Source organism: Hydra vulgaris, chromosome 13 (assembly GCF_038396675.1).
Source record: "Hydra vulgaris chromosome 13, alternate assembly HydraT2T_AEP".
Lineage (NCBI taxonomy): Eukaryota > Metazoa > Cnidaria > Hydrozoa > Anthoathecata > Hydridae > Hydra > Hydra vulgaris.
Window position 1 is genome coordinate 35,896,327 of NC_088932.1, and position 22,815 is coordinate 35,919,141.

At 29.5% G+C, this 22,815-nt stretch overlaps 1 long non-coding RNA gene across 1 annotated transcript; it reads left to right on the plus strand.

The window, feature by feature from the left end:
- The first annotated feature begins 16,124 nt into the window (after positions 1 to 16,124).
- On the plus strand, positions 16,125 to 21,830 carry LOC136089499 (uncharacterized). The gene is made up of 2 exons (XR_010643109.1): positions 16,125 to 16,308; positions 21,637 to 21,830. It is a non-coding gene; the product is annotated as an uncharacterized LOC136089499 (long non-coding RNA).
- The last annotated feature ends 985 nt before the right edge of the window (positions 21,831 to 22,815 follow it).

Below are 22,815 nucleotides of genomic sequence, written 5' to 3' on the forward strand. Positions count from 1 at the left end.
GCAGGAGCAGGTTCAACTATGTTTACAATGCGTTTTTGCACCTTGTCTAAAAGAGAAAGAGCATCATTGGAAGAACCGCCACAGATATGGCAACAGTATTCCATACAAGGCCAGATTTGAGATTAATAGAGATAGAGAATAGAATCCGAAGTAAGAAAGTGACGAGCTCGATAAAGAGATGCAACCTTAGCAGATGCTAATTTTGCATATATGGTTTCCAAGAAAGATTGGAAGTAAGAGTTAATCTTAGAAGTTGAAGAGTAGGTGACTCATCGAGTACATCACCGTTCATAAATATAGGAAGATCTAAATTGTTGCGATAACGATTGGTTAAAAAAAAATGAGTTTTATCTGAATTAAAGTTCACCAGCCACTGTGAGCCCCATGCTGTAGCAGAAGTGAGATCTTTTTCAAGCTCAAATGCCCCCTTCAAGCAATCAGAGAGTGTTGGTTTCTTATCACGACAAGAATAAATGGTAGTATCATCAGCAAACAATGCCATCTTAGATGTGAGAATATCTGGAAAATTGTTAATGTAAATTAAAAAGAGTATAGGGCCAAGGATAGAACCTTGAGGAACCCCTGAAGTTACAGAATAAGAAGAAGAGTGCTGTCCATCAAGGACAACTTTTATACTACGATTGGAAAGGAAGGATTCAATAATTTTAAAGATGTAGCCGGATACACCATGAGAAGAAAGCTAATGGAGAAGACCAGCATGCCAAACTTTATCAAACGCTTTTGAAATGTCAAGAGCAATGGTCTTAACCTCTCCACCTTTATCTAATGCACAATAAAACCTATCTGTTATTACTGTTAGCAAATCAGCTGTAGAACAAGAAGATCGAAATCTATTTTGATGGTCAGAAAGTAAGTTATTAGATTCAAGATGAGAAATTAAGTGTTTGTTAATTAAAGACTCAAAAACCTTGCTTATGATAGGAAGAAGACTAATGGGACGGTAGATAGACGAATCAGATCGCTCTCCAGAATTTTTGAAGATAGGGATGACGGATGCCGCTTTCTAGCAGGCCGGAAAACAAGACTCTGATAAGGACTTGTTAAATAGCTTTGAGAGTATAGACGACAGCTCCGGAGAACACTTCTGCAATACAATAACAGGTATGTTGTCCGGGCCACAAGCTGTAGAAGAGTCTAGGCAGGAAATCACTTTAGATACAGAAGCTGGAGTGATATAAATGTCAAGCTATGGATCAACCTGTTTGTTTGCAATATCAGGTAGAACGCAATTAGTGGAATCAAGAGATGATATTGATGAAAAGTTTTTAGCAAACAATTCAGCTTTGTCTTTAGGTGAGGTGACAAAGTCTGAACCATACAAGAGAGGTGGAATTAAAGATTTGCCCTTATTATTGATATTATTAAAGATTCTCCAGAAGTCATGATAGCCTAATTTTTTAGATGAGATACGAGATTTCATGACCTGAGAATAGCGGGTTTTGGCGTTAGACAAAACTTTTTTACAATTGTTTCTTACATTAATAAACAAACGTCTGTTTTCTGGAGAATTGTTTTGCTGATAAATATGGAAATAACAGTTTCGATTGGCAATCGTTGACTATTTAAAAGTTAGGGATTGAGAAAGGCAAAAATTGTGGGCTTTAATGCCTGCCGAATCACTGACACTAGAGCTAAGCCATTCAGAGTGGTGAGCATTAAAGTCACCGACAACAACTATATTAGCTGATGGATAAAGAGAATAGGCTTGGTCAATATGATCAGAAATAACATCAAAATGAGTGCAGTCTTGAGATGAAGGAGAGCGATATAGAACAAAAAGAAAGGCAATTGAGTGAAGTGGTGCTAAATGAAAGTACATGAAAGTATAGTCTGTGGATTCAGACCTAGTTTCACAACAAATGGGTGAATTCTTACAAATGTAAATGCCTAGGCCAAGCATGTGACTATTGGAGTCTTTGCGAATTAAAGGAAGATAACCATCAACACTAAGATCACAAGATGAGACAGCCGAACTCAAATTAGTCTCACAAAGAGCAGGTAGGTCTGGTGAACTTTGCAAGAGATAAGACTCAACAGAAGAAAAGTTACTTCGAAGACCACAAATATTAGTGAATGATAGGTTTAGAGAACTTGGTGATGATGATGGTTTTTTGTGTTTTATAGTTTTTGGTACTTTATTCATTTTAAAATTAGATTGAAGAACTTGAATCAAAGCATAGATAGTACTCAGAACACTGTTTAATAGCCCAAGCAATTGCCTCATTACTACTAATAAACCCTAAGCCGTAACAACTTCCTGTAATTTAATTTTTGGTATAAATTGAAGTTTTAATAATTTGATCATCCATTTCTGATGAATCTTTGTTGATGAAACACAGTGTTAAATGGAAAAAATTTTTGCTGAGTGATTTTCTACTACTAATATAATTGCTCTGTTCTTTTAAGAACATTGAGCACTCTATTGTGTAGAATACTTTTAAAGTTGTTTAAATATATATATATATATATATATATATATATATATATATATATATATATATATATATATATATATATATATATATATATATATAAAGTGGCGGCTCGTCAATAGGGGCCTGGCCCGACCTAAATTTATTTAAAATTACGTATTTGTTAATGTAATATGCAACTATTGTTATTAGTATGTATTTTTATATATGTAAATATGCAACCATTAGCCTAAACTATTTGCAGTCAGGTTTCATAAAAATAAATAGTTCTAAGTTTGTTCTAATTTTAAATTATTTTATAAGTAATTTGTTTATTTGCAATTCATTTAAAGTATTGTAGCGTTGTTTTAATTCATTGCCAATAACGGCCGGGCCGATTTTAACTGGCCCTATTTAATTTGTTTGTAGTAATACATTTTTTGATGCGCGCGCCAAATTTATCTTGCTTTCAGGTGGGACGAAAAAACGCACCTCAGGGCCTCTTTGAATTGGCCCGAGAAGAATAGAAGTTTAATAACGTTGCTAAGCTGTTAAATTTTATCCACCATTTTTAATTCTCGATTTAAAGAGTGAAGAATTTACTGCTGCAAAATGTCAAAAGTTTTGTTGACTTTATAAGGTACAGTAATATTAGAAAACTTTATAACATTAAATGTAAACATTTATTTGTAAAAATAATGTTGTAAACATACATTTGTTAATATTGCAATTTTACAGTGTATGTTAAGTGTTAATATTACAATATTAACAGTGTTAATATTACAATATTAATAGGAATAGGAACATGGCAAAAACATGATATTTAAAGAGATGCAGTTAGGTAAAAAAAAATTAATTTTTATTAATTTTCAGAAACTAGATTTTTTAGGACAAGTCATTTTGTTCTATAATTATAACAGGAATAATAATGGTAAAAAGAATAAAATTATAAGTTTAGAAATTCTAGGGAAATTGAACAGTTTAGAAAATTGATTTTAAAATATCGTGAAAAAGTTTTGCATTTCTTTTATAATCAACTCAGTTTTTTGTTTTTTTTATAGATATTTATATATACTTTAAGAATATGAAGTTTGGAAATATATAGATCAAAATCTTTTCTGCAATTCTTCTTAAAGTAAGCATGTTTACTTTTAAATTTTATTAAAAACGCCGATTTAATCTTATTTGATTTATTAATAAATATAAAAAGTTATTATTTTATTTGTATAATTTTATGGCTTAGCATCTAATAATATGTGGGAAATTTCAAGTTATGAAATAATATAGTTAAGGTAACAACGTATGCATCGACATTTACTTGCTACTAGGGACGTTGCTAGGGGAGCATGATAAGTAAAAATGTTATTAAGCTTTGAATTTCAAACTAGCATAACTCCTAAAATATTCCGATTTGTTTAAAACAACTTTAAGGAATTCTTTTTAGCGTAGTTAAGTATCTTTGTTGCAAAAATTAAGTCATTTAGAGACATTGTGTAATTTTTTTGAATTTTTGTTGTTGTTTTGACACGGAATTACCCATCATTGACCTCTCGGCCAAGCACACAATGTTAATACTTAATTTTTTTAAAAATTAATATTTGTATATATTTGAAGACGTTTTTTAAATTGGAATTCTGTGCAGCAAACAAAGGACTTTGGGGTCGTTTAAAGTATCTAAGGTACCTCCACCATCTTTTTTTTTTCAATAAACTTTTTTATTGAAAATTAAAAAAGTTAAGGGGAGGCGGGGTATTTGAAAAAAGTACGACTTTTTTAGGGAGTGGGGACTTAAAAGTACGCATGGCAACAGGGGGGTGTCAAATTGGCTTACTTTATCGACGACCCCTAAGCCCGTATTTCATAACTGCAAAACTGTTTAAGCGTAAATGTTTTTAAGTGCAAACTGACCAACCGGTTTTAGCTACTTTGTAGTAAACCACAAAGTAGCTAAAACCGGTTGTTCATTTGTAAACGACAACTAAAAAAGATAAGCAGCCTTCCCAATTAAAAGCCAGTCTATGGACTTTTTACTTCCCTCTTTAATAAATGTTTGTAGTTCGCACTTCACTTGAACATTACAGCGGCAATTAAAATTTCGAAGATTTTTTTTTTTTTTTTTTTTGCTTTTTTTTGACCCACAGTGTTATTTTAAAAATATAGGAGAAATAATTTTGAAACTTATCTCAATTTTTTTTTGTTGTTGTTTTATGCTCCGATAGCAGATAGACCAATGCAGCGGCAAATAACTCTTTTGAACATGCGCGAAAATCGTGTAACAGATTTGTAGACATAAATTTGACACCTTTACTAATTGTGAACGTTGTGCGTCTGAAACTTATCTCTTCTAAATTATTTTACTTTGAAATAAGGGTTGTTAGAATATTCTTGTATTACTATTGTTTTTTTGATTTTAGCAAATATCATTTACTGATTTGTAGAATTCTATCAAAAAGTTAGTAATTTTATATCAAATCGTTAAGTTATTTTACAAGTCTTTTCTAATTTTTAAAATATAATATTACCAAATGTCATTGCATGGTTATATGGATATTAAACCTTACACCAATAAGTTATTAAAACAAAAAAGACATTTTGCGCATATTTGCGCAACAGTTATGTTTCTTCTCTTTTACAGAATGACCCTTTGGTTTCCTAATGGTTTTTTTGATATATGGGTATAAACCCCGAAATATCTTAAGTTTGATGCAATAATGAGTTACGTTTTTAGAAAAATGGAAACATTGGAGTGTTTCATCCGCTTTTAATTGCTTAAAAATTAAAATTACTTTCAATTTTATAATTATCAAACATTTAATACAAGTTGGATAAAAACAGTAAGACACCTACTCTACATCGATAAGTAAAAACTTTGAGTTTGCTGGTCTTATATTTCAAAGTGCGTCTCAAAAATTAAATGTGCAACATCTTCTGTAATTAAGTAGCGAAGTGCTAAGTATGACCACGGGAATGATGCTTAGTTAAGTATGGCCAGGGGAATGAAACTAAGTTAAAAAGAAAAAAAAATCAGTTTTTATTGTTAAAGAAACTTTGATTGTATCTCCAAAATGATGTAAAACTTTGAAAAAAATGCGACAGTAATTTCTATAGCGACCAGCATTTTTATTGGCAGAAAAAGCGTTTGCACTAATAGCTGATACTAAATTCTCCACTCGACAGTACCAATAAACAACGAGTAAGCCTATAGCATTGATTAGAGTGCTGGCTTAGAGCTAGAGGTCCCAGGTTCGATACCGGCTTTAGTCCAATAAGCAACATTAGTAAGGAACCTCTTCCGCGGTGCTCTGTGACCGTAAGAACTTCTGAGAGCATTTTAATAACTACAACAACAAAAAAAGAAGCTTATATCTACATCTTTTGAACCAAATAGTTAAAAAGGCCTAGTTGTTATGTTAATCTCAAGAAGCTATGATATCAGAAACATCTGCAGAAATATCACACACTCTTTCATTTTTGTCAAACTCATAAAATTAGCGATAAATTTTATTTATGTAAAGTTAATAAATATGGCATTTTCATTAAATAAAGATGAGACGAGTCAGTACAAAATCAATATAAGCAAAGCTTTTCGAAACTGAGTTTAAACTAGGGTTGTTCGCCGTAAACAAAAACTTACGAAAATTTCGCATTTTTGTCTTCCATATTTTAAGTTGCTATTGCGGAAATTGTACTTGCGCAAATTCACCTTCCGTAATGCATTATACGAAAAAAATAAATAATAATAATTCGGTAAAAACCATTTACAAAAAGTTACTTGCGAAACAAATCATTTCGAAAGAATACTTGCGAAACAGTTCCTAACGGAAGGAGCGTTTCGGAATGTGCGCTTACGGAATAGACTCGAAAGCATTCATTAAACTGTTATACAAAAAAGTGTTATTACTTATTATTTAAATAAAATAATGTTGTTAAATGATTCTTCAGTTTATACATATATAGTCTTAGTTTATACATATATATCTGATATACGTATATCTATATATATATATATATATATATATATATATATATATATATATATATATATATAGTGACCTAGAAAGGTTAAAAAAGTTAGGATGCAGGGGGGGGGCCTAAAACAGAAATTAAGGCGGCCTTACGCAGCTAAAATAAAAATTAAAAAACTGAAACTTTGAGTTAGTTTTGAGGAAAGGGCAACGCTCCCTCCGCAACAAGTCTCTACGCCAGTGTTTATATATGTTTATATTTATCAAGTACCGAATTTGATTTACTTCCTACTCAGTTGATTATTGCCTTTGGCTTAGCAGAATTCGAGGTTTACTATTTATATTCTCAAATATAAAAACTTAGTAAAATATTTGGTTCCATTACAAATTTTAATTGAACTTTAAGTGTTGTTTGAACGCTGTCAAACAAAGATTCACAGTTGTAGCTGACTAGCTATAGCTCTGAATCTTTCAGCGCTTGTATAGTCCTGGTGAGCTTCTATGTCAAAATTTTTCCAGGCGCAAAGACCCGGGGAAGAGTCGTATTGTACGTATACGTTTATTTGCTGCAAAATCTCGCAACTAATTTTTTACTTCTCTCCGTAACAGCTATAGCTTTAAAACTTTCATCAGTTGTATAGTCCCAATAACGTTGGGATGTTTAAATCAAAGCATTTTCCAGAGCCAATGGTACAAGGGACAACAAATGCCCTTTCCACCCTCCCACCCTTACTTTTTTTATTTATTAAGGAAAACATTTAAGAAAAAATCATTGAAAAGGATGTGCTTAAACTTTTTTTAACTTACTTGTTGTTATTGAGGTAATAAAAGCAAAGGAGCATATAACAGAGCACCTCAAAAATTAAAAAATTGAAACTGACTAAACATTAAATTGTACTATTTGAAAACAAGTAAGAGCTATTTTAAGGCATTTTATTATATAACTAAGTTTTGGCATTCAGCACTTAAATAAGGTCTTTTTTTGATTTCAACAAAGGAATTGTTTCCTGATTTCGCAATTGCATTCGTATGCTAACGTTGTTCAAGTTATCTTCATTATTTAATTCTTATTCATTAAAGGATATTCTAAAAAGTATATTTAATGAAAGTCTTGATTTCTTTATAGAAGTTTAAAACTGAAACTTATCGATATCATATAAAAAATTAGTATTTTAATTACTTAGTTAATTATACGTATTTGATTCATAAAACGTAATATTTATTATGCCGCGTTTCGTAAGTTTTTTTCCGTTAAGAACTGTTTAGCAAGTTGCGGCGCGAAAGAGTTTCGTTTCGAAAGAAATTTTATTTTTATCATTATTTTAAAAAATAAAACCTTAACATGTTCGTATGTTGCAATACTGAAAATAAAATTTTATAATAAACATTTTGGTACATTTTTCACAATTATATCCGATTGACCAACAAAAATTTTTTATAGACTTCGAAACGTCGTTTAGCGAAAGAGCTCGTTTCGCAAGTGCGACTTCCGTAAGCACTACTTTCGTATGTAGAAAATAGTTTTATTTCGTAATTCAACTTGCGAAAGGCATATAGCCTTTCGCAAGTTATATTTCGTAAGTAGCATTTGCGAAATGAACATCGACGGTTTTTTTTGTTTCGTAAAATTCGGTACGAAAAAAAAATTCCTGATTCTCAATATCCTTTCGAAAGAATTTTATTTTTCTGGAGTTGTACGAAATATTCCGGTTAACAACTCTAGTTTAAACAATGAAAGTTTTTTTAGTACTTCTGTGATGCCAATACAAGTTTTCTTTGGTGTATGGGGATGTTAAAACAATAACTCGTAAAAACCCTGATACATCATGTATTTGGTATTTTTGACAAGTCAAACTATTTTTTGAGGAGTTTACAGATTCAAAATTTAAAGAAATCAATGATTTAAAACAAAAACTGAAGTGCTTACCCCTCCAAAATATCTCAACGAGATCTTGTCATACAAAAAATACGAATTATGATACTTTGCAGACGGAAAGTTTGCAATGTTTTGACATCGTGTTTTTCCGTACAATGATGCTACTTATGTGGGGAAAAACTTAAAAAATGAATAATACAAATACATTACCTTTATATTTTACCTTTATTACTTCTGGATTAGAACTTTCGAATGTGTTTGTCATATTTACACCGATTAGAACTTTAAAAATGGCAAGTAAGAGGGGATAAAGATAAAAAAAAAGGTGGAAAGAAAAAGATTGAAATCCAAAATAAGTTTAGAGGTGAATTGGTTTTTCTACCCAAGCAACAAACTGGTGATACGAACGATAGAAAGTCTGCTCATAATTTCAGGATTGCTGCAAAGTCTGAGAAGAGCCTAAAAGTATACGCAGCAGGTAGTATTGGGAATAATTTACGAGAAAGACATTAGGAATAGATAAAAGGACGGAATTATTAAACAAACTACGAATTACTTTAGATCCGGCCATAGGTGGTGGCTATAGGTGGTGGATATAAAAAGTTTATTTTCTCAAATTATTTATTGTAATTCTCTTTAATTAAAACTCCTTAACACACTAAATTTAGTAATTTCCATTAAAAGTTAAAAAAACAAACAAACAGGAAATCCATAATGTTGGAAAATATGCGAGGGTTATCCGTTAAAAATGGTATTTTTGATACATCATCAATTAATAAAACAAATGAAAACCCTTTTCCACCTACGTATAACTTGATATTTGGCTTTAGTTGATTGATAGAAATAGCATAAATACTTTTATCCAAAGAGTTATTGCAGTTTTTGCTAAGTTTCTAGTTTAAAATGCTGTTAAATAATTGCACTCCAACCAGATTGTCATCAGATATTCAGTATTTTATCTAAAATCTATTGGTCATCCAAATTACCAGATTAACATGAATACAACTTGAAACAAGACAAATGCTTAAGTCTCATGTTTTAAGTTGTAGCGATTATTCGCTATAATTGGTAAGGATATAAAAAAAAATTTATCTTTTTTAGATCATTTTTTAGATCATTCTTGATATCTCTACCATCTTAAACTCAAGATCATAAACTATTTTAACAGTAAACAAACTTATTTATAACTTAAATATTCTGACAATATTAAATCTGACCTATTCAAAATAATTTAAACTGAGACAAAATTTGGATACTTTTAATGTAAAACTTATTGTAAAAAAGCAAGTTTATTATAACCAAATAAAATTAGAGTAATTTCTATTACTTCAAACTAATTGAAAAATATTACTATAAAACTAAATATAAGTTTTTTATCAAAATCTCGCCACAATGATGGTATAATTTCAATGAGAGACAGAAACATGCATTTTTCATAGCTGACTATAATATATCGAAAAATGCTTTTTATTTGATATATTGTAGTAAGCAAGTCTGTTTGTACATCAAATATAATTATGAATTTTCATAACATCTGTAAGAAACAATACAATGCGTAAAAATTGATAACATACTTGGAATTGCAATGAAAGGGGTTTTAGAGGTACTCAAGGAAAATATTAATTTTATGCGAAAAAAGTTAAAAGCGCTCTCTAAACTCTAAAACTAAATAATGAATGGATTTCTCATTAATTTTTATTCAAAGTCATTGATTATTTTAACTATTATTTCTTTTGTTTAATATTTATTCCAATTATTATACATTATTATATAATTATATAATATAAATATATAGTATAATTGTATACTATAATTATTAGGTAATAAAGATATATAGTATAGTTATATAATATAATATATAATATAGTTATATATGTAATGTAATTATCATATTACTCTTTTTCTTGAAAACATTTTTTAGAGCTATTTTTCTTTGTTTATTTTGAGGTTTAATACTTCTTTAAAACCTTTCTTTTTTATATAATGTATATAAATTTAAGGTAAAATGTAGCGATTAAAAAACGTGCACTTTATCCAAACAAGGACAGTTTTGTTAGCTATGATGCGTAAATTACAAGGGGAAAATATGGGGCGGAGTGTTCTTCTTTTTGCCCCAATCATGCAAACATTTATTTATACATCTTGTTATATGACATATAACAAGATGCATAAACCTTCATCTTGTTATATGCATCTTGGAAATGCTCTTAAACTGCAGGTATAAATATTTATACAGCTTTTATAAAGTTATACTTTAAAGATATACAGTCGTCCCCCGGTTAACGAACCCCCCTGTTAGCGAACTTTCGGTTAACGAACCGAAAGTTTGCCCAAAATCCTCCCCCGGTTAACGAACCGGAACTCGGTTAACGAACCGGGACCGCCAAATGGCGTGCACACGCGCGTGAAGGTCGGGCGCGCCGTCCAGCATTTCCCCCTCAGTTTTGTGAGTGTCATGGAAGCCTGGGAGGTGAATGGTTGTGCTGGGTGTGCTTTTGTTGTTTCATTTTTTTCTTTTCTTGTTTCACTAATATTTTTCATGCATTTTTGTGCTTTTTTCTAGGTTTTTTTCCCACTTGCGATTTTTTCGATTTTGCGATTTTTCAAAATGTCGAACCCTGCGAAAAAAAGCAGAAAAGTTTTCACTCTTGAAGAGAAAAAGACAATCATTCAAAGAGTGCAAAAAGGTGAAAAGCAAAGTGACCTGGCTAAGGAGTTTGGTGTGAATAAATCAACCATTTTTTGATAAGCAATGTTCATGTTCAATTTTTAGTTTTTTCTAAAACTTTGACAAGCAATTTTCATGCACAATTTCAATTTGTTTCAATTTTTAAAAGTGCATAAATCTCAGGTTTCAATCATTTCACCTTTGCCTATTTTATTTATCAAGTTGGACAATTTTTTGAATTTTTTCCCCCATTATTTCGGCAAAATCCACCAATTAAAAATTTTTTAATGGCGGCCTATGGGAAAACGCGTTTCGGTTAACGAACTTTTCGGATAACGAACTAGTTCGTACTCCGAATTAAGTTCGTTAACCGGGGGACGACTGTAACTTATTAAAAAAGTAAAATACTATAACAATATATATGATAAATTTTGAATACAACCCCCCTACAAAAAAAAATTTTCCCATCATCTTACAACCTTATTACTAAAATATTAGAAATGACCTTTTATAATTTATATTTACTTAGGTCGTTAGAAAGTTCGTAGAACTTCATCTGTAAAGATACAATGAGACAGGAATTAATTAAATATTTATATATCATTAATATAACTGTGTTTAATTATGAACATTTTGAGTACTTGTTGAAATATTTTAAATGTTTATTAAAAAAGTTATTTAAATTTTATTATATACGTTAAAAAAAGTCGAGAGAGTCTCGAAGATGATCCTCGCTCAGGGCACCCTCGAACCACGTATACAGCTGAGAATATTGAACGTGTGCGAGCCATTATTGAAGAAAATCCGCATGCAACACATGATATAATTGAAGCCTTGACATCGATTAATCGTTTTACAATCAACGAAATCATTCACAACGCACTTAAAAAAAGAAAACTAACATCACGTTGGATACCCCACGAGTTAACCGATCAAAATCGCAAGAATAGAGTTGAGGCATGTAAGGAAAATTTAGCCCTTTTCAGAAACGGCCCATGGAGACTATGTGATATTATTACAGGGGATGAGTCGTGGTTTTATTTGAGACAAGTTGGACACAAGTCGGCTATTTCTAGTTGGGTCGGTGAAGGTGAAAGTCCAAGAACTATAGTAAGATGCGACAGGTTTCTGCCAAAAAACATCTTCTTCAAAACAACAGGTGTTGTTCATTTGGGTTATGTTGAAAAGGGAGACACTTTTAATAGCGAATATTATATAAAAAGTTGTTTGAAACCTCTTAAAATTTCAAATTTCTCCATGATAACGCTCGACCCCATGTGACTGAAACCGTCACAAATTGTCTAAACCAAGCTGGAATTACAACAAATCGCCACCCACCATACTCACTAGACTTAGCTCCATCCGATTATTGGCTATTCAACTTGATAAAAAAAAATCTTGATGACGATACTGACGTCGAAAGTTAAAAAACTCGCATAAAGAAGCTACTTTAAAGTATACCCAAATAAAAAAACGTTTCACAAATGGCTTGAAAGGATGCAACTTTGTATAGATAACGATGGACATTATTTTGAACATTTGATAAAATAAAATTTAAAAAAACTCTTCTTTTTTTTATTTTTTAATAGGGGAGTTCTACGAACTTTCCTAACGACCTAAGTAATAACTTTTATTTTTTTTAAATAATAGTTATGAGTTTCTTATTTTTGCTCTTTAATTGCTTAAAGTGGAAAATATGAGACAAATAAATGTAACACTTGTGGTGTAGTGGTTAGAGTTCTGGCCTCATAAATGAAGGTCCGTGGTTCGAAGCCATATATGCAACATTGGTAAGGGAGGCGTGAACTTCCTGGTTAAATGCGGTGTTCTTTGATAAGACCGTAAAGACTTATTAGAATACCTAAATAACGAAAATAAATAAATAAATGCCACTTCTAAAATCTATCGGGTACCTACCCAGCCAACATTGACAGACGGGTCCCGTATGGTTTTTGTCTGGGCTTACGGGAACGGGATTTTAACGGGTAAGTGTTTTGGTTTCCGGACAGCTCCCATATGGTTAAAAAATAAAGCAAATTCGCTTGATTGTTTTTATTTGGTTTTTATCGGAGCCGAAGGATCTGGGGTTTTGACGGGTTTCCCATAAGTTTCACAAAGGGTTTATACTGATGATTAAAAAAATCACAAAACTTACTCGATGGTTGCCATTAATAATTCGTATTGTGCGTGAAATAAATTTAAAAATTTAACTTTTGAGCTTTATATTTTTTGTATACATTATATTTACATTGTAATTGAAGAGAAAATTTTTTTTTCGATGTATTTTTTCATTATGAAACTAAGACGTTGTTTTAAAATTTTATTTATTACAATTATAAAAGAATTTTTTTAATATTTTTTAAAAATAAATTTACAAAGTTTAACATATATGTTTAACATATGTTTCAGTAACTATTAAACATGAAATAACTATTCAATTGAGACACTGTTTGCATTTTTAAAATGATCAAAATATAAAGTTTTGTTTTTGTAAATTATAAATATTAAGTCACTTACGGTAAGTTATAAATATTAAGTGTTTACATATAAATGCAAATAATGGCTTTATTGTTATGCATCTACCTAATTTTTTAATCGATGATGTTTTTTGACTTTGATTTAAAATTGTACGCTTGACAAGCGTCGCTTGTAATTTTAACAATAATATCACAATATACGTAATATTATGTATAAGTTATATATTATTTAAATATAAGTTATTTATATATAATTATATATAATTATAATATAATTATATACTTAATATATAATTTATATATTATTATAAATAATATAAATAATATATTATATGTAATATATTATATATAATATATATATATAAATCAAATCAAATCAATATATTTTCACTTTAATAATAACTGTATATATACAATCGTGCGGGACATTTACAAATAGTTATAAACTGATGACGCGTAAAGACCTATGATGGTATAAATATAGCATAATAATAATGATAATAATAAGTAATAAAAAATAAATAAAAATAAATAGTAATAATAATAGTAATAAATGGTAATAATAATATTAAATACAGTAATATAATAAGTACTATCTATATATTTTACTATATATAGGTATATATTTTACTATATATTTATCTATATATATTATAGTGATTATCATAAGGATAATGCAAAAAAAAAAAATATATATATATATATAAAATATAAAAATCATAACAATATCAATAAAAAAAAATATAACAGTAAAAAGAAGGAAAGAAAGGAAGAAGAGTCAAAGAAGTAGAAGTCATAGGAGTTTTGTTGTGATCCAGCATTTTTCAAGCATAGAAAAATTGAATATGAATTAAAGAAAAAGAAAAAAAAAAAAAAAATTGTTATAAAGAATTAAGCGGGACGATTGCATAGAAAATAGTTTATTGTTTATTTATTACATGTTATATGGTTTAGTAGTGCCACAAATTTTAGAGCCATATAACTTTACAGGATGATGAAAATGAGGGTACTTGATTGTGACTAAATGAACATTTATATATTTTTATGTTTTATTTTTAGTTTTATGTTTTTATTTTTATTTTATTTTTATTTTATGAGTTTTATATTTTTATTTCTATTTTATGGGTTTTATATTTTTATTTTTATATATAATATATATAATACATATATACATATAAGCAAGCATAACACAGACTCCAAAAATTTCTAACCCACACTCGTCTAATGACTATCGACCAATTGCCATTACATCCGCATTATGTAAAGTTTTTGAACGTATTATTACCATATTCATTGTCCATCACACCAAGCACTTATAGGTCTCAAACAAACAGTTCGGTTTCCTCCCAGGCCGAAGTACAATGGACACTAAATTACTCAAGTTATAGAGGACTGGAGTCATGCGAAAGATAACAACAAATCAATTTATGCAATATTTTTTGATTTCGAAAATACTTTTGATCTTGTCAGCCATGACAAGGTACCGTTAAAGTTAGTGAACATTCTACCTAGCTGGCTCACCTCTTGGATCGCAGCTTACTTATCTAACCGTCAACAAAGAATTAAAACAAATGATCACACCACTGACTGGAAATGTATCAAATCAGGTGTACTTCAGGGTAGTGTTTTAGGTCCAATCCTGTTCATTCTATTTATTTCCGACATTAAAGTCTATCTTCCACCTGAAACCATCCTCAAAAAATATGCTGATGATATACTGACCTATATAATTAATGATAAAGTTCCTACCAACCTACCTCAATCCATTGTTGATGGCATCACTCTTTGGTCTAAGGTAAACGGAATGAAACTTAATGGCCCGAAATGTAAAAACATAAGAATTATTCACAGATGCTTCAAAATTCAAACTTTACCATCCATTGTACTCAATAATACTGAACTTGAAATAGTAACAGCCACAAATACCTTGGAATCATGCTCAATGAGAATATTGATTGGGACGAACAATGGACAACAGTTCACAACAATATAAAATCAGTACCATTTCTGCTCAAACGTCTTAAGCAAATTGGACACACTCAGCCAAACCTTTTACAGGTCTACCGATCTTACGCTATTAGTCACTTTATATATAGTGCTCCTATTCTCACTTCGTGCAGTGGTGCTGCAAAAATAGAGATCAAACATTTTCATAAAAATGCCCTGCAAATTATTGGAATTGATGTAACCAATTCAAGCAGCTTCAATATTATTTTTGACATTGAAGAGTTACTTGACAGGATCTGTAATAATATACTCAAAAAGATCCTTGCAGACCCATGCCATCCTATAACCACTAAATTAACTCAAACCAACAGCAGAAACCCTAATAGATTCCCGTATGCTCTTAACACTGCAAAAACTACTACTTACCAAAAAACTTTTATTCAAAAATACCTCCGTATCCTTCGTGATGGTGTCAGTGACCTCTACCTCCCAAGCAATATTGGAAGCTCTACTGCCTTTTCAATGCATAAATAATATGTTCCTCCCCTGTATTCTTAGCAAACTATTAATATTAAAGGACAGATAAAATTGTACAATTCATTACTTGTAATGCTATTCAATTTTAAATAAAGATTTATAAAATAAAAAAATAAAAATATAAAATAATTATTATATATAAAATAATATATATATAGTTATATATTAATTTATATATAAGTTATTATTATTATAAGTATTAGGTTCCAGGTCATAGATAAAAGTATTAGGTTCCAGGTCATAGGTCTTATATGATATGTATCTTATGTATATCTTGTATTTTGCAGCATGTTTGAGAATATTTCTGTTTGATGCACTCTGACTGTTAACAATATTTACATACTGATATGAGTAAAAGTGACTTCAACAACCAGAATGTATTTTTGATAAATATTAGTAATGACAGGTTAGTAAATATAATTATGATAATAATGGTAATAACTTTTATTTATTAAAATTAGTGAAAGACTTATGTATGATAGAGTTTCATGAACTTTGGGGGACAAATGTAATGGAGTAAATATTACCTTTGTTTATTACCACAATTACAGTAATGTAAGAAAATATTATTTTTATCTAAAGAATATTCTGCAAAAATCAATATTTTCTTAAGTATTTAATATTATAAAAAAATGTGTATTAAAAAAAAAGTATTTAATATTATAAAAAAGCGTGTATTATAAAATAAAAAAAATAAGTATTCAAGTATAAAAAACACATGTATTATGTTAAAGTATACATCACATTACCTATGTTGTCTGTAAGTTAGGGGTTGCAGCTGATATTTCAGCCTCAGTTTTAAACTCATTAGCTTCAAATTAAAGCTGAAGCTGATCAAGTCAGTTTAATCAGTTTGATAGGTGATAGTAAAAGAGAATAATACTCCATAAATATTTTATATTAAAAAAACTTGTAGGAAATTATTCAATAAAAATGTAAACATACACGTAAAAAATTTTAAATAAAATTTGCAAAAAGTTTTGTTTATAAATGTTGCTGTCAGATCCTAGGCCTAGGACTTGCAATTTTGGGCGATCCAAATTGGATTTTTAGAGATTTGTTTAAAAAGTGATGTCCAAAAACCTAATTCCATTTTTGATTATCTACATAATTTTTTGGTAGAGTTCAAAATTCTTCGAAAAGATGGTTTTATCTGTTAAAATATTGAGTATGAAATCAATCTTGCTGTTATCATATGTGATGCACCAGCTAGAGCATTTGTTAAATGTATTAGGGGCACAATGGTTATAACTGATGTAAGCGTTGTGTTCAGAAAGGAGAGGGTGTGACAAGATAATACTCCCACATATTTGATCGATTTTAAGCACTGGTTCAGATTTTTGTCATCAAAAGCATTCTGAACATCTTAGTGGTGTGTTAAATGGAATTAAATTTTGACATGGTAACAAAGTTTCTTTTAGACTTTATGCATCTAGTATGCTTAGGGGTATGTGAAGACTCATCAACTTAGGGTTAAATGACCCAAATGTTGTAAATTGTCTCAGATTACAGTCAGTACTTTATCTGGCGGATATTTTTCAGATATGTCGATACATTCCAAGAATATTTTCTAGAAAATCAAGGTCTTAATTAGATATTAAAAAAATGGAAAGCGACTGAACTCAGACTTTTTTTATATACACTAGGCCAGTTGTTTAAAGGGGATGATTTAGCCAATAAATCTGTTCAAAATTTTTAGTACTTTCATTTGCAGTTCTAATTTTATAATGTTTTATTTTGTTGAAAAAATATGTTGATTTTGCTTGTCAGTTACTAACTTATTTTGTGCAGTTAATTGGTAAACTTTACGGTAAGGATCAACTAGTTTACAGTGTCCATTCTTTAATGCAGATAGGAAATGATACAGTTAAATTTTAAGTACTTGATAGATATCCCTCATTCAAATACAAAACCTTTTCAGATCAATTAAAAAAGCTTGTTCAAAGAACAAAGGGTTGCTCAAATAAACACGTACAAGAATATAAACAGAAGTTTAGTATTCCTAATTTTGATGGATCAGTAACCATTGCATTGAGACACTGTTTACAATTTAAAATTATCAAGGTTAGAATGTTTTGTTTCAGCTAATGCAAGCCTTCACGTAAGAGGCGTGCGGTTGCATGCCTTATATGACCACACATATAATACTTTCTTTTGACAACTTGGCCACAGCTCTTTGCAAGTTTTGACAATTATTGCTTTTAAAAAAGACGCTAAAAAGCAAAGTAAACCTAAATTAAAATCATTAATCCATAAACTTAAAAGAGAATAGAATTTAAAAAAAATTAAATTAAAAAAATAAAAATTTTAACGAATAACAAAATAAACAGCATAAAAACCTTAAAAAATGAAAACATTTATTTAATGTAAACTTAATTGTAAGCGAAAGTTAGAAAAATTTGTCACAGCTCTATCAATCTTTATCATTCCCTCCCATAAATAAATTGGCTAATACAAGGGCGGATCCATAGTGAGGGAAAGGGTCATGAGTCTGCCTCCCCACACCCTCAGATTTTTTTTATTTTTTTTTAGAAATCAAGTAACTTTGGCTATTTAAAAGTGCCATGAATTTTCATAAAATTTTGTAGTGCAAATTTCAAACTTTATTAAAAGTTAGTGTGATACTGGGTGCGACAAATTGACAAATGTGCGCGCATTTGTTAAAAGACAGACAGAAAAACAAAAAACGTTTCTTAAATTTTGCTTATGCAAATGTTGGTATTTGATTAAGATTTTTCAAAATGAATGCATTACTTCAGCATTTTTTTTTCAAAATAGTTTTGCGATTAATAGTTTTTTATTTATTATAAAAAACATATTTAAAATAAATAAAAAATTAATTTCAGAGATTTTAAAAAAAATATGCCGAAACATAATTACTTTTCTCAATAGCGTTATTTTTAAGTCAAATAACTAAGTACACTATAGAAGAGAGTAATTATGTCACAGCATGGTTTTTGCATGCGCTCACAAAAGCATTCAAAATTTTACTTAAAATGAATGATTTTGCAAAAACTTCAAAAGAAACCGTGCTTAAACATTTTGATTGCTTTCTTTTATTGAAGAAAGCGATCATAACGTTTAAACATGGTGTCTTTTATGTAATTAGCAATTACGTTAAAAGTTTAAAGCAAATAAATTCATTATAAATAATGTTTATGCATGCTTTTTTTTTTAATTTTCCTATTTTCCTTAAAGTAAAGTAATGTTTGTTTGCATATTAAAAACACTTTAAAAAGTTGTTTTTGTTGTGCATTTTATCAATAATTTTGCAAATGTGTAAAAAAAATTTTTTTGAAAAACAAAAATTGTATAAGTTTCCAAGCATCTTTGATGTATTTAACAACTTTAACTAGAATAAAAATTATTTGAAAATAGAACTCCCTTATTCGACATAATTCTCTTAAATTTATTTTTGACGTTAGTCAATAAATAAAGATACGCAAGTCAATGTTCATTTAAAAAAAGAAATGATATCCCCTGGGATAGTTAAAAAATAGTTAGCAGTTGTTTCAAAATTATTGTAATGTTTTTTTTTAATAAATAATTTTTTATTAGAAATTATATTTCCTTGATAAAACGGTTTGTAATTATTTTTTGATAGCTTCTGTACTCATTTCGCCCTAAACTCTAATCTGAATATTTTTTTCAATGATCGCCTTTTATTACATTGCAATAAAGTACTCAGGAAATTTTGTGGCAGTTTAATTATAATTATGGAATCAATTAAATTAAAAATTGCATTTACATATGCTTTGTTTTTTAGCGCATTTTGAAAAAGCGCTAATTGTCAAAGAGCCATGGCCAAGTTGTCAAAAAAAAGTATTATATCCGTGATCATATAAGGCGTGCGACCGCACGCCTCTTATGCGAAGGCTTGCTAATGAAGGTGATAATTGTTTTGAAATTACAAAAAAAAAAGGTTTAGTTAAAAAGGTTTTAAAAAGCAGATGAATCTTGTGATGAATAGCTTATGTTTGAGGAATTTCCAGCTTTTTAGTCGTTTATATATATGTTAGAGTTATTCGCATTGGTAATTATTCGGTAAAGTAAAAAGACAAAAATGGGCAAAAAAGCTGTTTCAGACAAGGTACGATGGCAAATTGTAGGTCTGCTAAAAGATAAAGCAAAAAGCCAATGAGAAATAGTTCAAATGTGCAATGTTCCCCTTAAATGTGTACAAAGAATGTTGAAAAACCACGAGCTACATAATGGTGTTAAAGATTTACCAAGGCTTGGTAGGCCTTTAAAGCTAACTTCAAGAGACCAGTAAGGCTTAGATTGCTATGTTGCTGCTTGAAAACCACTTTTGCGTATCTCAGATTGCCTAAAAAGATTAAAGTGGTGTAGAGAAAGACTTCACTAGTCTGTAGAAGACTAGGCCAAAGTTATTTTCAGCCACAAATCCAATTTTGAAGTGATAAATTGCAAGTCAAGATTAATCATCAAGAGTCTGGCTAGTGAAAAGTTGAAAGAGTATTTTTGTGTACCAAGGATTCAAGGTGGAGGAGGATCAGTTGGAATATGGGGATAATTCTCCCATAAAGGAACAGGGTCATATAACATTTATAACGGCAGAATTAACCAGTACGACTACAAAGAGATCCTCAAAAGTAAACTTTTGCCAACAGCCAGAGCTTTTTACAGAAGTCGACAACAATGGATTTTTCAGCACGATGGTGCTACGGCTTACACTGCAATCTTGGTTAAAGAGTGGCTTAATCAGAAAAACATTACGGTCATGCCTTGGCCAGCTTGTTCTCCAGATCTAAATCCCAACAAGAATATTTGGGCTTGGATAGACAAGAAAGAGAGCATAGCCAGTGTTGTGCAATTACAGCAGGCGTTAGAAAAGCTTTGGAAAGAATTTCCAAGAGAATTATGCATCCAACTAGTTGAATCTATGCCTAGATGTGTTCGTGCATGTGTGAAAGTTTTTTCAAAAAAAAAATCCTAAATTTTTTCTTTTTGAAAAAACTTTATTCTTATTTTGTTTATAAAACCATTGTTAATAAAATTTAAAATAATGTAATATATATATATATATATATATATATATATATATATATATATATATATATATATATATATATATATATATATATATATATATATATATATATATATATATATATATATATATATGGTGTTTTTTTTTTATTTAGTATTATCTATTGGAAAAATTTTTAAGAATTTTGGGGCCCTTTTGAAAGAGGGGGTGCTTATATCTAGTAGCCACGGTACTGTTATATAAGGTTTCTGATGAGTCTTGATTGATGAAACCTTAGTGTGAAATGAAAAAAGTTTTGCTCTATTTTAAAGATTACATTTAAAAATTATTAGCCCCAGGCAGCAGGCTATTAAAGTATGACGTCACACTGCTCACCTAAATCCACAGTATAAGATATATATATATATATATATATATATATATATATATATATATATATATATATATATATATATATATATATATATATATATATATATATATATATATATATATATATATATATATGAATCAGAAGCATGTGCTTATTTATTACAAGTACATTTTAAAACGTTCAAATAAATGTCGATTATAAAATTACAGATTTTTCTACCTTCGATGGTGAAAATTACATTTTTTTATCTGAAGAGTTTTAAGAGAAATCGTAAGAGTTTTATAACATTAAAAATAATTTATGTTACCTATAAAATTTAAAACTAACAGTTAACTTTAATTTTTTTACAGGTCATATTGAAACGAGATATTGTGTAAAGAGGTTTTCAAAGAAGTCGTTTAAACAACTTTGGAAAAGCTTTCAATTTGCGAGATAACCGTGAAAGCATTCGATACACGATTAAAGAATCGTTTAAAAGTTTGCTCAATTTTGACTATAATTTTAATTAATTTTTTTGAAATAAACCAATCAAGTTATATATAAATTTGCTTTTTCTGTAAAATTGAAAATTTAAACGTAGTTTTTCGAGATTTGCAATGGGTAAACCTCGTGGGACGCTTACGGGATACCCGGCGGACATACCCATATGGGCCCCACCAACTGGGTCCCGTACGGGATACCGTTGGTCTTCCCATACGGGACCCAGTTGAAGACCGTATGGGCCCCGTTCGGTACCCGTATGTCAATGTTGGCTGGGTAATGTAGATCAAGAGATACGAAGCTTCATGTACACACTATAGAGTAAATATGTTTTTGAGATCATTTTTGAAAAAAACGGTTTTTGAGATCATCCAATTGTCTAGTGCGTGAATTCATATATAATAATGCTCGTCATAATTTCAACATAAATCGTATCTTCAATGAAAGGAATAATTTAACGAATGCAAGCAAAATGGCTCCGTCAGTTAATGTGTTTAAGGATAGACTTTATTATGGTCAAATATCTCGAACTTTACACTGAAACCCGAAAGAACTTTAAAAAAATAAATTTTATATCGAAAAAACAAAATTATCAATAACTTTTGAAATCATTAATTTATTACTAAAAACGTTGTATGGCTTACGTATTATAATTATAGTTATATTATTTTAAAAAAAGTTAGGAATAATATAAAAATTATTCTTTAAAACGCATTATTGCAACTCACGGCTGTTTCACTCAATATAAAAACGAGCGTGACGTCATGAGTTTATCAAAAAAAAAAAAGTATTTCCGCATAAAAAGTATAAAAATTCACAAACTTTAAATTAATAGTAAATTTTTTATATAAATGCTTTCATCTTGCAATTAAAAAAATATAAAAGATGTATCTTTCCCTGTTAAATAAATATTTACATTAATTGGTATAAAAATAAATATTGCCAAAATATTTTTAATAATTTAGAACCACTTTTCTAATTTTCGCATGTTTTCCGGAAAACATGAGTTGGGCCAACTAAGATTTCATAACATAGCTTTGTGCTTGATA